General features: G+C 39.1%; 1 protein-coding gene across 1 annotated transcript in view; it reads right to left on the reverse strand.

Annotated features, from left to right (window-relative positions):
* Nucleotides 1-3,698, reverse strand: part of LOC112569220 (deleted in malignant brain tumors 1 protein-like) — a 32,464-nt gene extending 28,766 nt beyond the window's left edge. The window contains exon 1 of the mRNA XM_025246948.1: nucleotides 3,554-3,698. The gene's annotated coding sequence lies outside the window, so the exon portion shown is untranslated. The remainder of the gene's footprint in view (nucleotides 1-3,553) is intronic.
* Nucleotides 3,699-12,503: the final 8,805 nt, after the last annotated feature.

Genomic DNA, 12,503 nt, shown 5'->3' on the forward strand with positions numbered 1-12,503 from the left:
TTGTAGCAGATCAATCGCACAAGCATTATTGTTGTAGATTTTGTATTTATTAGTCACAAACCGCTTATTGTCTGCCTTACGCAGGAGGAACTGAGCAGCAGTTTATGATGTGGAGCTTCCCTCCTTGGAGATGGAGGCGCCCAAGTACTGAAATCTTCTTACTTCATCGAGCTGTACCTTGCTAATATGGATATCTGCTTTGCCACTGCTATTGACCATAACTTTGATCTTTTCATTGCTGGTTTCCATTCCATAGGCATTTGAACTGTCAGCCTGTCGGTGAGGTCTTGCAATTTCTTTGTTAGTTTGTAGCCGTTTGTTGTTGTTTGTCCAAATCCTTTTCATCTGACTTTTCACCAGTTCTACAATGTCCCACCAGTAAAGGTTTAAGCTCTTGGGTTAGATCAGCGGTTCTCAACCTTTTACTTGTGACGCCCCCCTGACAAACAAAGGTACGTCCGCGCGCCCCCCTTAGCCAGCAATGTAAGCTGATTTCACTAATACTGGTATAAGAAACTTTTTAAAAATGACCACCTTCGCGCGTAAGCACGTCGAGCCCCCCACGTCGGGGGGGGGGGGGGCGAAACCCACAGGTTGAGAACCGCTGGGTTAGATGTTAAACTTTGCGGCACTGGTGTAAAGTGCATACGTTCCTTGTACCAATGAATGTTTCCTCTCTCAGCGTGGTTTCTGCTTTGACTCCAGTATCACACTTCTTGCCGACCACACGCAGCAGCTTGCAGATAGTGAACGCGATCGTTGTTAATCCTGTACTCGACAGATGCGGCATGTTGCTTCTTTTGTGGCGTATATCCATGGCCGCTTCTTTCATCGTGGAAAGTTTCGTTTGTGTTTATTTTTATTACATAATAAATAAGTTTCTAAAATGTTCATGACAAGTGCTATGCTTAACTTCTCACCATACACACACACACACAAGCACAAACTTGTCTATCAACCTCTCATTGATGCAACAAAAGCATTACTCTAAAAGCCTGGAGCAAAGCATTCAGTGGCAATTCTTCAAGAAACACATTCATTCTCCTAAATTACAAAAAAAAAACCACAAGGGAGATCACTCAGTGCTTAAAACCAAAAATAGTATGTTGTATATAGACCACCATGTATGTGGGCTACGGGCATTGTCGATCTAAGCAAGCCTCAAACCAACAACCTTTCCCTGATTCTTTTTCTTCTTCTTCTTTACTTTTTTTGCTAATTCTTTTTATAAAAACCATGATACTTATGCAATCATATTTAGAAATATTTCAAGATTTAAGCCACTAATATTTACATATCAAGCAACATATCATACATAATGACATACTAACGAACATGGAAATCCGTCTAATATGATAGAGGCAACTACAGAGACTGCCGTTATTTAAGAAGTCACATGGATAATTGGAACTGTTTTCAAAAAACAGAGCCACTGTTTTCAAAAGGATCTTCTTCTTCTTCGTTCCTATTCGCCCCCAGTGGAGCATAGGGCCGCAACCACACGCCGCCATCGGACCCGGTCCTGGGCATCCCTTTCTAGTTGGCACCATGTCATGCCAGCTGTCTCTGCCTCTCTGTGGACTGATCGTCTCCACGTCTGTCTGGGTCTCCCAACCTTGCGCCTCCCCTGTGGGTTCCAGCCCAGAGCTTGTCAAAAGGATATCTTTGAGTAATTACTAAATGTATTGCTCCACAATGTATCGTGACTCTGCGCATCTTCCACTTAGGACACCTCTACACTGGCACATATGCTCTCCCTTTTCTTCCCTAAAGGTTCTCGGGTTTGTCACTTGGGGTGGTTGTTACTTCCACATTACAAGCGACGTAATTAGGTCTTCTTTGGCCATTAGACCCGGCACAACACCCTGCCGAAGACTGCCCTTCAGCTGTTTGGTTTTTTTTCTAATACCGTGTCCATTTTTTTGCACTTTAGATTTTCAATTTTGACCCTGAAGCAGATTGCCGTAGAGCCTTAAGTGACACGCCTACTGGATGACTTTACGAGTCTCACAAGAATGTCACTCGTACGAATAAAAACGACCACGTGACAACACTTCTCTGCAAGCTTTGCAATGTTTGCCAGTGCGAGCTCACATTAATTCCAAGATAATCATACTGTGCTACCGTTGTCTTCAAGGCCTTCCCCCAGGAAAACTATCAGATTCACTGATACTCACTAAGCCGGTCTTTTTGGTCTTCTTGTGCTGCTTTCTGTATCAGAAGTTTGCACAAGTGACCTTGCATTTTTTTTTTTTAAATCGTACTCAAAAAATGCTGTAAGAGCACCCGTAACTCTGTAACAAAACCAGATCCTCTGCAAAACAACTAAAGTGAAATCCATGCAAGCGTGTCCAGGTTGGAGTAACGGGATGACCAGTTTCCGCTGCTACACTAATTAAGAGCACGGCCATCCTTTTCTGATGTATGTCCTCCAGACTAATTTTTCCAGTAAATTTTTAGAACAAGGCTAAAAGAGAAATTAGCTTTCGTTTTAAGTACCAAAGTAAAGAAGAATCGCAGACAGTAGGAACTCGCGTGCTGACGGCGGTACAAAAGGTCAAGATTTATGGTCAGTTGTGTTCCAAGTCGTGGGAAAGGTGAACGTAAGTGACAATGTAACTGATGACAAAGAGAGAAAAATATGATTTTGAGGTGCGGGTTACACTTGACAACAAAGCAAAACACCTACAGAAATACGGAAAACCAAAATAGTGGGACTTCGATTACTCACTGGAGAGAACATATTTCAGGTAAACGGTACAAGCACTGATTTCTGGACAATTCGTTTTTATTGAAACTAGTGTACTACATCTAGTGCTCTATGAGTTTTGCCCCCCACCACTAAGCACCCGCATGGCTGACACAGACAAGAGGAAAAGAACTGCAAGGTGTAAAAATCTACTGCAGGAAGAAGATAAAAATCTGCAAGGTTGAGGGAACAACTGCAAGGTGGATGAAATATTTGCTACGGTTAAGTTCTTACAAAAGCGTTTGTTTTAGAACATGTTACAGAGGGGTGGAGCACAGTTAATGAAGATATCAATTTTATTTTTACATGGATTTTTAGAATCTTTTTTGTCTTTACAAACAATGTTTGTATCCAGCTGGTTCTTACAGAGGGAAACTAATGTTTTTTTCAGAAGGAAATCTAGATCCAAGCGTCGTTTTCTACTAACAACAATCCAACATTAATATTACAGTATGCCCTACCTGTTAATCGTCTTAACAAAGGAAATGGTTAAGTGAGACGTGCTAGCTGTTATTAAATATTACCTGTGTAATCAGCATATTTAAATTATATTAAAAAATACAAATTGCTTCCTTATATATTTTTTACTTTGTTGCACAGTGTAATAATAACAACAACAACAACAACAACAACAACAAGCTATTTGTCTGAAACACCCTGAACTTGATTTCTAGTCTAATCGATCAAAGAGCGGTAATTGGAAACTAAAAGAGCCATTCCTAACAATACGATAATTACATTTTTGACAATATAAATAAAATATTGGAGTAACTGTAAATGTTTAAGAATTAATTGTCTACGTACAGAAGTTGCACACGACGCCGACATCCTCCCTGTGTTCACAGTCGTGTCTGTAGAGCCCCGAGTGTTGACACTGCGCCAGGCTGGTTTCGTGCCCCACACACCGCAGGTAACCAAACAGAATAGGAAGTAAGCCGAACTTGGCTGACCACACGGCTGCTGCTGTTGTGCTGTTTGACATCAGAAACGAACAGGAGAAGACATAGACATTGAAAACTAATAACACGCAACATCACGACCAAGAGAGATATCACACTCTGCGCACACCAGTAATAATAAATAAAAGATAACAGCCAGCGCACAGTGAGCTACGTATAGACACACTGAACAACATAAAGATGAGGTACAAGAGCAGAAGGTAAAGCAATGGATGAAGGTATGAAGAGATGTAAATGCTAAAAACAGGTTATGATGAAGTAGTTACATGATGTTTAGCATGACAGACAGTATCGCCAGGGAGTTAAGAATAGTAATTCAGGGATAGAACTTTGTGAACAAATATGTTTTCAGAGAGCGTGTGAATGTAGCCTTGTAGTCTGAGTGGCGAGTGTGTTAGGAAGAGATCCACTGCTCAGCAGCACACATGGAGGACGTCCGCTGTCCGTATGTGACTGTCTTTGAGGGCATTTGTCATGGGTACAGAAAATGTCTTTTCAATGGGCGACTAACTGAGTTACTAATCTGTAAAGTAGTATGGAACCGATCTTCAGCCCTAATCTATCCCAACAAAAATCATTTTTACTTATAACAACTCTATGTAAGCGTGTGTAGGTATTGTATGTTTGTCGTTGTCGTATGACCGAAATAAACATTTCTTCCTTGGGCAAATGGAGCTTGTGTCGTCTGGTGCACTGTGATACAGCCAACAAGTGCAGTTCTAAAAGACGAAGTGTATGTCCGACCTCAGTGTGTACATAACCGTGTAATAAACAGATCACACCGCCTACACTATAGTAGGGTCAAATACCTAACCTCTTGACACTTCCTACAGAGGTCACTCTTCATTACTTCATCACTCCTTCTGTCTGTAATAAGTTTGATTTAAGGCTGTTAGTAGCAAAGTTATAATGAGCATCAGATCAGACTTTAAAAGATGTTTATGATAAAACTTTCGTTATCATATTAACTGTATCACATATTACTCACGCAGCCTTATTCTGGTATGATGATTATCAAATATAAAAAATGTAAATTATAAAGCGGAAAATAATAAATCAGGAAAAAGAAATTTATTATTAATCAATAAAAACCATTACATTAAGTGTCGCTGATATTTTCCAACTTCAACATAAAATCTGTGTTTTATAACAAAAAAAGTATTCAATGTACATGATATATTCTGGTGAATGGAGAGAAATAATCACAATTACGGGTACGGATATGAATTCAAAATATAAACCACAAAACAGTTCACTATACATCTAATTTATTTACACAAGATCTTCACTACACAATATTATTTCAACACATAGTCATCAAGTATTTTGGGAAACTAAGAAATGTGTACGACTTTCCTAGCAAACAGGAGATGGACAGCGAACTATGGACAATTGTACTTTTGCATACTAGTGATGTTGGTGTTGCAGCCTGAATTATAATAGCATCAGTTTCAACTTCACCTATTCTCCTAACCATCACATTTATTTTTCCTTTCTCAAAAATTTTGTCATGAATACGTTATTCCATGTCAGTCATCTTCGCTGACTAAATCTTAATTGCTAAATTCTTCCTGCTGATGTACGTGATGACGATTTCATTGTACTTGCTGTTGTTAGTCATATTGTTGTAGGAGCTGTTTTCTCCTAATGAGAAATACTGTCTGATAGTTTTCCTTTTTAATTTTTTCGTGGTTTGCACTTTGCTTCGTCTACTTCTATACAGCCTCTGCATACTTTCCCTATAACTCGGCAGGTTGAATGAGATTCTTTTCACCACACCTGTAGCACCTATTGGATTATCTGCTTGTCGGTATCTGTTTCCACTGGTCACTCGACCCACATCTTTGTTACCTTATTCATTGTGACCATTTTTAAAAACTCAGGATGAAAGAGTATTTTTTTGCAAATATTGACGATCTGATTTTTTTTTAATTTGCATCGTACTTATAAGCAACACGAATCACGCGATATGTAGATAAAGAGAGAATTAATTTTTAACAAATATATCTAATACACTTTAAACACTTAGAGTTAATAAATGAGCACACACTCCTCTGTCAGAAAGCAAGTGCCTGACATTCCGGTGAAATTAAAACACGTTACTTATACAGCAGTGTGTCTATTTGTAATAGGACTGAAGAAGAATCCCTCACTACAAGAGATAAAGTGTTCCAGTGCGTACACTTGTAAAGTTACATCGCTTAAAATACCAGTACCACCACGTTTTTAATAAGAATTTAATAATAAGAAAAAAAAGACTTCTCGCAGAAATAAGTTTTACGGAAGTATATATGTCATGGATACGTGCTATAGGAAACAATACTGTATCTTAAAACTTCATTTTTTTTTAGGCACAAATCATTGATTCTTACTGCTACTTACACTGCATAACCAAAATAAATATAACTCTACAAACTCTACAAACTGAAAGGGACGGTCGTAGTGGTTTATTTTACCAATAAACATGGCACAATTAGCTTCTGCAATAACAAGAGTTTTCCCATCAGAGGGAATGGTGACCCATAAATCCTTTTAAACTGAACACCCTCCACATAAGAAGACTACTGGACTTTCCTATTAGCATGATAATTATCCAATGGATCAAACGTGTAAAATAAACTTATCTCTTGTTAGTTAGATGTGTTTAATGAGTGCGTTAGACTACATATACCTGTTGAATCCTAACATTTTGCAGGCTACCAAAGCTTCTTCCTGTCCAAAACCGTAATCACACACTGTGTTCCAAGTTCCATCGTAAAAGATTTCCAGACGTCCCGCCTCCGCTGTGCCGTTAACTACACGAGCTCTTAACTGCTCAGCTAAAAGTTAAAATACAAATATGCTACATTAAAAAGTTATGTACTTTTTGTCATAAATAAACGGGAACACTGTTTGAAAAAAGTGCCATGTTGCATAAGTATTAGATGGATACGTTTTTCTTCCTTTTTTCTAAAACTGGGCTAGTAAACATTGTCCTCGCTTTATGAAATTACAAATGTTTTATTATTATTGAAGGCGTGAAAGGTATAACTACTAGCCAGACGCAAAGCGGCTTATGCCATGTACAAACTGGTCACCTGCACAAGGCCATCGAATTCCAAGGGTCACAACGCCAATAAATATTAAATACAAAAAAATAACGTTGAAAGGGTCACCATTTTCTTTCTCTGCTCAGGAGCGCAACGAGCCTACAGACGCCAGTACTAGATGTCATCAATCATCATCATCCTCATCATCATCATCATCAACAACGTCAACTTTGTCATTGTAGCAAATAAATCGCACAAGCATTATGGTTTTAGATTTTGTATTTATTAGACACAAAACGGTTGTTGTCTACCTTATGCAGGCGGCACGGAGCAGCAGTTTATGGCGTGGGGCTGCCGTCCTTAGAGAGGCTGGCTCTCAAGTACTTGTAGTTTCTTACCTCTTCGAGCTGTACCTCTTTAATACAGATATCTACTTTGCCGCTGCTATTGATCATAACTTTGATCTTTTCAGTGCTGGTCTCCATTCCATAGACATTTGAACTGTCTGTCTGTCTGTCTGTCTGTCTGTCTGTCTGTCTGTCTGTCTGTCTGTCTGTCTGTCTGTCTGTCTGTCTGTCTGTCTGTCTGTCTGTCTGTCTGTCTGTCTGTCTGTCTGTCTGTCTGTCTGTCTGTCTGTTCGTGAGGTTTTCCAGTTCTGTGTTACTTTGTTTCTCCAAATCCTTGTCATCTGACCTTCGCCAGTTCCACAATGTCCCATCGGTACCGTTTAAGTTCATAAGTGACCTATTGAACTTTGCCGCACTGGTGTAACGTGCGTACTTTCCTTGTGCACTGAATCTGCCCCCCTCAGCCTGGTTTCTGCTTTGGCTCCAGTACCACACTTCTTGCCGACCCCTCGCAGGAGCTTGCTGATAGCGAGGTCGGTCGTTGTTAATCTTGTACTCGACCTAGCCGCCATGTTGGCTCTTTTGTGGCGTATATCCATGGCTTTGACATTGGGTATTATATCCTTGGTAGTGCTCATATCCTCTCCATGTAAACCACAGCCCGTTGTCGGCCTGCTCATGAAGCACGTATCGCTGGGCCCTGAACGCTTCTTTCATATTGGAAAGTTTGGGTTTTGTTGATTTTTATTACTAATAAATAAGCTTCTAAAATGTATATGAAAAGTGTTTTTCTTCACTTCACACGAAAAAGAAAAACACACACACACGTGTCTGTAAACCTGTCATTGATGCAGCAAAACCACTACTCTAAACGCCTGAAGCAAAGCATGTCAGCGTCAAATAATAAAAGTGAACTCTACTTGCTCTTTTTAAAAGAAAAAAAAAGCACATGAGCACATAACCTTCCATTGCACACTAAGGCATATTACTATACCTAACAAGTTATAGCACTCCCCAAAATAATTGTTTTAAAACTTCTCCAAGACCCACATTCATTCTCATAAAAAAAGACCACAAGAGAGAGAATTTAGGGCTCAAAGCCAAAAATAGTTTGTTGTATATAAAACACCATTGTGTATGTGGGCTAAGGGTATTTCCGATCTTAGCAAGCCTCAAACCAACAACATATTTCAAAATTTTTTTTTTTTTTTTTTTTTTGTTTGTTTTGTTTTGTTTTGTTTTTGTTTACATTTTTTTGAATCATGACATTAATCGTGCAATCATACTTAGAAATATTTCAAGATTCAAGCCACTAACAAATACACAAGCCACATACCATACATAATGACATCCTAACAAAAATGGCAATCCGTCTAATATGATGTAGGCAGCTACAGATAGTGCCGTTCTCTAAGAAGTAACATGGATAAATGTTTCAGAACATGTGACAGAGGGGTGGAGCACAGTTAATGAAGATATCAATTTTATTTTTACATGGGGTTTTAGAATCTTGTTTTGGCTTAACAAACAATGTTTGTATCCAGCTGGTTCTTACAGAGGCAAACTAATGTTTCTTTTAGAAGGAAATCTAGATCCAAGCGTCGTTTTCTACTAACAACAATCCAACATTAATATTACAGTATGCCCTACCTGTTAATCGTCTTAACAAAGGAAATGGTTAAGTGAGACGTGCTAGCTGTTATTAAATATTACCTGTGTAATCAGCATATTTAAATTATATAAAAAAACACATATTACTTCCTTATATATTTTTTACTTTGTTGCACAGTGTAATAATAACAACAACAACAACAACAACAACAACAACAACAACAAGCTATTTGTCTGAAACACACTGAACATATTTGATTTCTAGTCTTATCGACCAAAGAACGGTAATTGGAAACTAAAAGAGCCATTCCTAACAACACGATAATTACACTATTGACAATATAAATAAACTACTGGAGTAACTGTAAATGTTTAAGAATTAATTGTCTACGTACTGAGGTTGCACGCGACGCGTGACATCCTGCCTGTGTTCACAGTAGTGTATGTTGAGCCCCGAGTGTTGACACTGCGCCAGGCTGGTTTCGTTCCCCACACACTGCAGGTCACTGAACACAATAGGACCAGAGCCTGCTCCGTACTTGTCTGACCCTACGGGTACTGCTGTTGTGCTGTCCGACATCAGAAACGAAAACAAGATGATATAGACATTGAAAACTAATAACACGCAACATCACGACCAAGAGAGATCTCACACTCTGCGCACACTAGTAATGATAAATAAAAGATAACAGCCAGCGGACAGTGAGCTACGTATACACACACTGAACAACATAAAGATGAGGTACAAGAGTAGAAGGTAAAGCAATGGATGAAGGTATGAAGAGATGTAGATACTATAAACAGGTTATGATGGAGTAGTTACATGATGGTTAGCAGGACAGACAGTATTGCCAGGGAGTTAAGAATAGTAATTCAGGGATAGTACTTTGTGAACAAATATGTTTTCAGAGAGCGTGTGAATGTAGCCTTGTAGTCTGAGTGGCGAGTGTGTTAGGAAGAGATCCACTGCTCAGCAGCACACAGGGAGGACATCCGCTGTCCGTATGTGACTGTCTTTGAGGGCATTTGTGATGGATACGCAAAATGTCTTTTCAATGGGCGACTAACTGAGTTACTAATCTGTAAAGTAGTATGGAACCGATCTTCAGCCCTAATCTATCCCAACAAAAATCATTTTTACTTATAACAACTCTATGTAAGCGTGTGTGACAGTACGTATTGTATGTTTGTCGTTGTCGTATGACCGAAATAAACATTTCTTCCTTGGGCAAATGGAGCTTGTGTCGTCTGGTGCACTGTGATGCAGCCAACAAGTGCAGTTCTAAAAGACGAAGTGTATGTCTGGCCTCAGCGTGTACATAACCGTGTAATAAAGAGATCACACCGCCTACACTATAGTAGGGTCAAATAGCTAACCTCTTGACACTTCCTACAGAGGTCACTCTTCATTACTTCATCCCTCCTTCTGTCTGTAATAAGTTTGATTTAAGGCTGTTAGTAGCAAAGTTATAATGAGCATCAGATCAGACTTTAAATGATGTTTATGATAAAACTTTCGTTATCATATTAACTGTATCACATATTACTCACGCAGCCTTATTCTGGAATGCTGATTATCAAATATAAAAAATGTAAATTATAAAGCGGAAAATAATAAATCAGGAAAAAGAAATTTATTATTAATCAATAAAAACCATTACATTAAGTGTCGCTGATATTTTCCAACTTCAACATAAAATCTGTGTTTTATAACAAAAAAAAGTATTCAATGTACATGATATATTCTTGTGTATGGAGAGAAATAATCACAATTACGGGTACGGATATGAATTAAAAATATAAACCACAAAACAATTCACTATACATCTAAATTACTTACACAAGATGTATATTTCACAAGATGTTTATTACACAAGGTAATTTCAACACATAGTCATCAAGTGTTTGGGGAAGCTGCGGAATGTGAGTATGACTTTCCTAGCAAACAAGAGGTGGACTGTCAACTATAGACAGTTGTATGTTTGATACTAATGATGTTGGTGTCGCAGCCTGAATTATAATATGATCTGTTTTAACTCCCCCTATTAACCAAGAAATCGATTTTTTTTTCTTAAAAATTCTGTCATGAATACATTATTCCATGTCAGTCATCTTCACTGACTAAATCTTCATTTCTAAATTAAACTGCTGATGTACCTGATGACTATTTCACTGTCCTTGCCGTTGACAAATACTGTCTGATAGTTTTCCTTTTTGATTTTTTCGTGGTTTCCATTTCCCTTCGTCTACTTTTACACAGCCTCTGCATACTTTCCCTCTAACTCAGGAGGTTGGATGAGGTTCTTGTCACCACACCTGTATTGGATTATCTGCTTGACTGGATCTGCTTCCACTGGTTACTTGATCCACATCTTTGCTACCTTATTCATTGCGGCCATTTTTAAAACTCAGGATGAAAGAGTATTACCTTTTCTTGCAAGTCTTCTTGACCTGAATTTTTAAAAATCTGCATCGTTCTGGTAAACCACACGATTCGGGTATGTATATTATGGAAGCAATAAAAAATAATATTCAATACACTTTAAACACATCGCGTTAGAAAATGAGTGCACACTCCTCTGTCAGAAGCCAAGTGCAGGACATACAGGTGACCATGTTTACCTGGTACCTTCCTGTGACCACCTAAGTGCTGTCCACGATAAATGTTATAAATAATACAAAGCCATTCCATGTCACACTTTTTCTTCTTTCCTTTGTTAAAACGCCGAAATTTAAACACAGCCAAGGTGAGGCAGCGGCTAAGAGGGCGCTTCTCTTTTTTTCAAGATTTCTGAGCCATTGGAAGTTCTTCAGTAAAGTTCTGAGCACAATACTGATCCAACATTGTGTCATTTTTAATAGGACTGTAGAAGATATTTAAAGTAAATTAAAGCGTACACTTGATGATGATGATGATGATGATGATGATGATGATGATGATGATGATGATGATGATGATGATGATGATGATGATGTAGTTTTATAACGCGCTAGTATCCGCACCACAAAGATGCGCTCAATGCGCGGTGATCCCAGCAGCCACCAAACTGCAGGTCAAATGAAAACTTCAAAAAAGTTTAAACAAGTGAGTCTTAAGATTTTTCTTGAAAGACGCAATACTATCAGACTCCTTGGTCGAGAGGGGAAGCGAGTTCCACAAAAGCGGGGCTACATTGGAGAAGGATCTGAAACCCGCAGTCTTCTTGTTAGCATTCCCTGACTGAACACTCTGTCGTTCAAGTCTGAAGTGTGCTGCTGAACGAAGGTTCCGCTGGGGTTGGTAACAGCGAATGAGTTCTTGCAGATAGACAGGCGCAAGGTCGTGAAGACAGCCATAGGTCAAAGTTAACAATTTGTGCTCAATTCTTTTCTACACAGGAAGCCAATGTAGGTCACGAAGTACAGGAGTAATATGATCAGTTGTTTTCTTTACTGCAACTATCCTCGCAGCCGTATTCTGCACTCGCTGTAGCCTCGACAACTCGCTCTTTGAAATCCCCCAGAGGCAGCTGTTGGCATAGTCTAATGTAGAACCGATGAGGGACACAGCAACTGCATTTGCAGTCTTCTTATTAAGACTGGGTCGGAGTCGTCCAAGAGTGCGGATATGGAAATAACATGCCTTGACTACAGAACTGACATGATCAGACATAGAAGATTGTCGACATAGAGTCCAAGGTTCCGTACGGAGCTGGAGAGTGGGATTCTAGCTTGACCCACTTGGATGGAGTCTAGAGAGACTTTGCTAAGGCTAAGCTTGGAACCACATAGCATCGCCTCCGTCTTCTCATCATTAAGCTTGAGTTTA

This window comes from Pomacea canaliculata, linkage group LG7 (assembly GCF_003073045.1).
Source record: "Pomacea canaliculata isolate SZHN2017 linkage group LG7, ASM307304v1, whole genome shotgun sequence".
Lineage (NCBI taxonomy): Eukaryota > Metazoa > Mollusca > Gastropoda > Architaenioglossa > Ampullariidae > Pomacea > Pomacea canaliculata.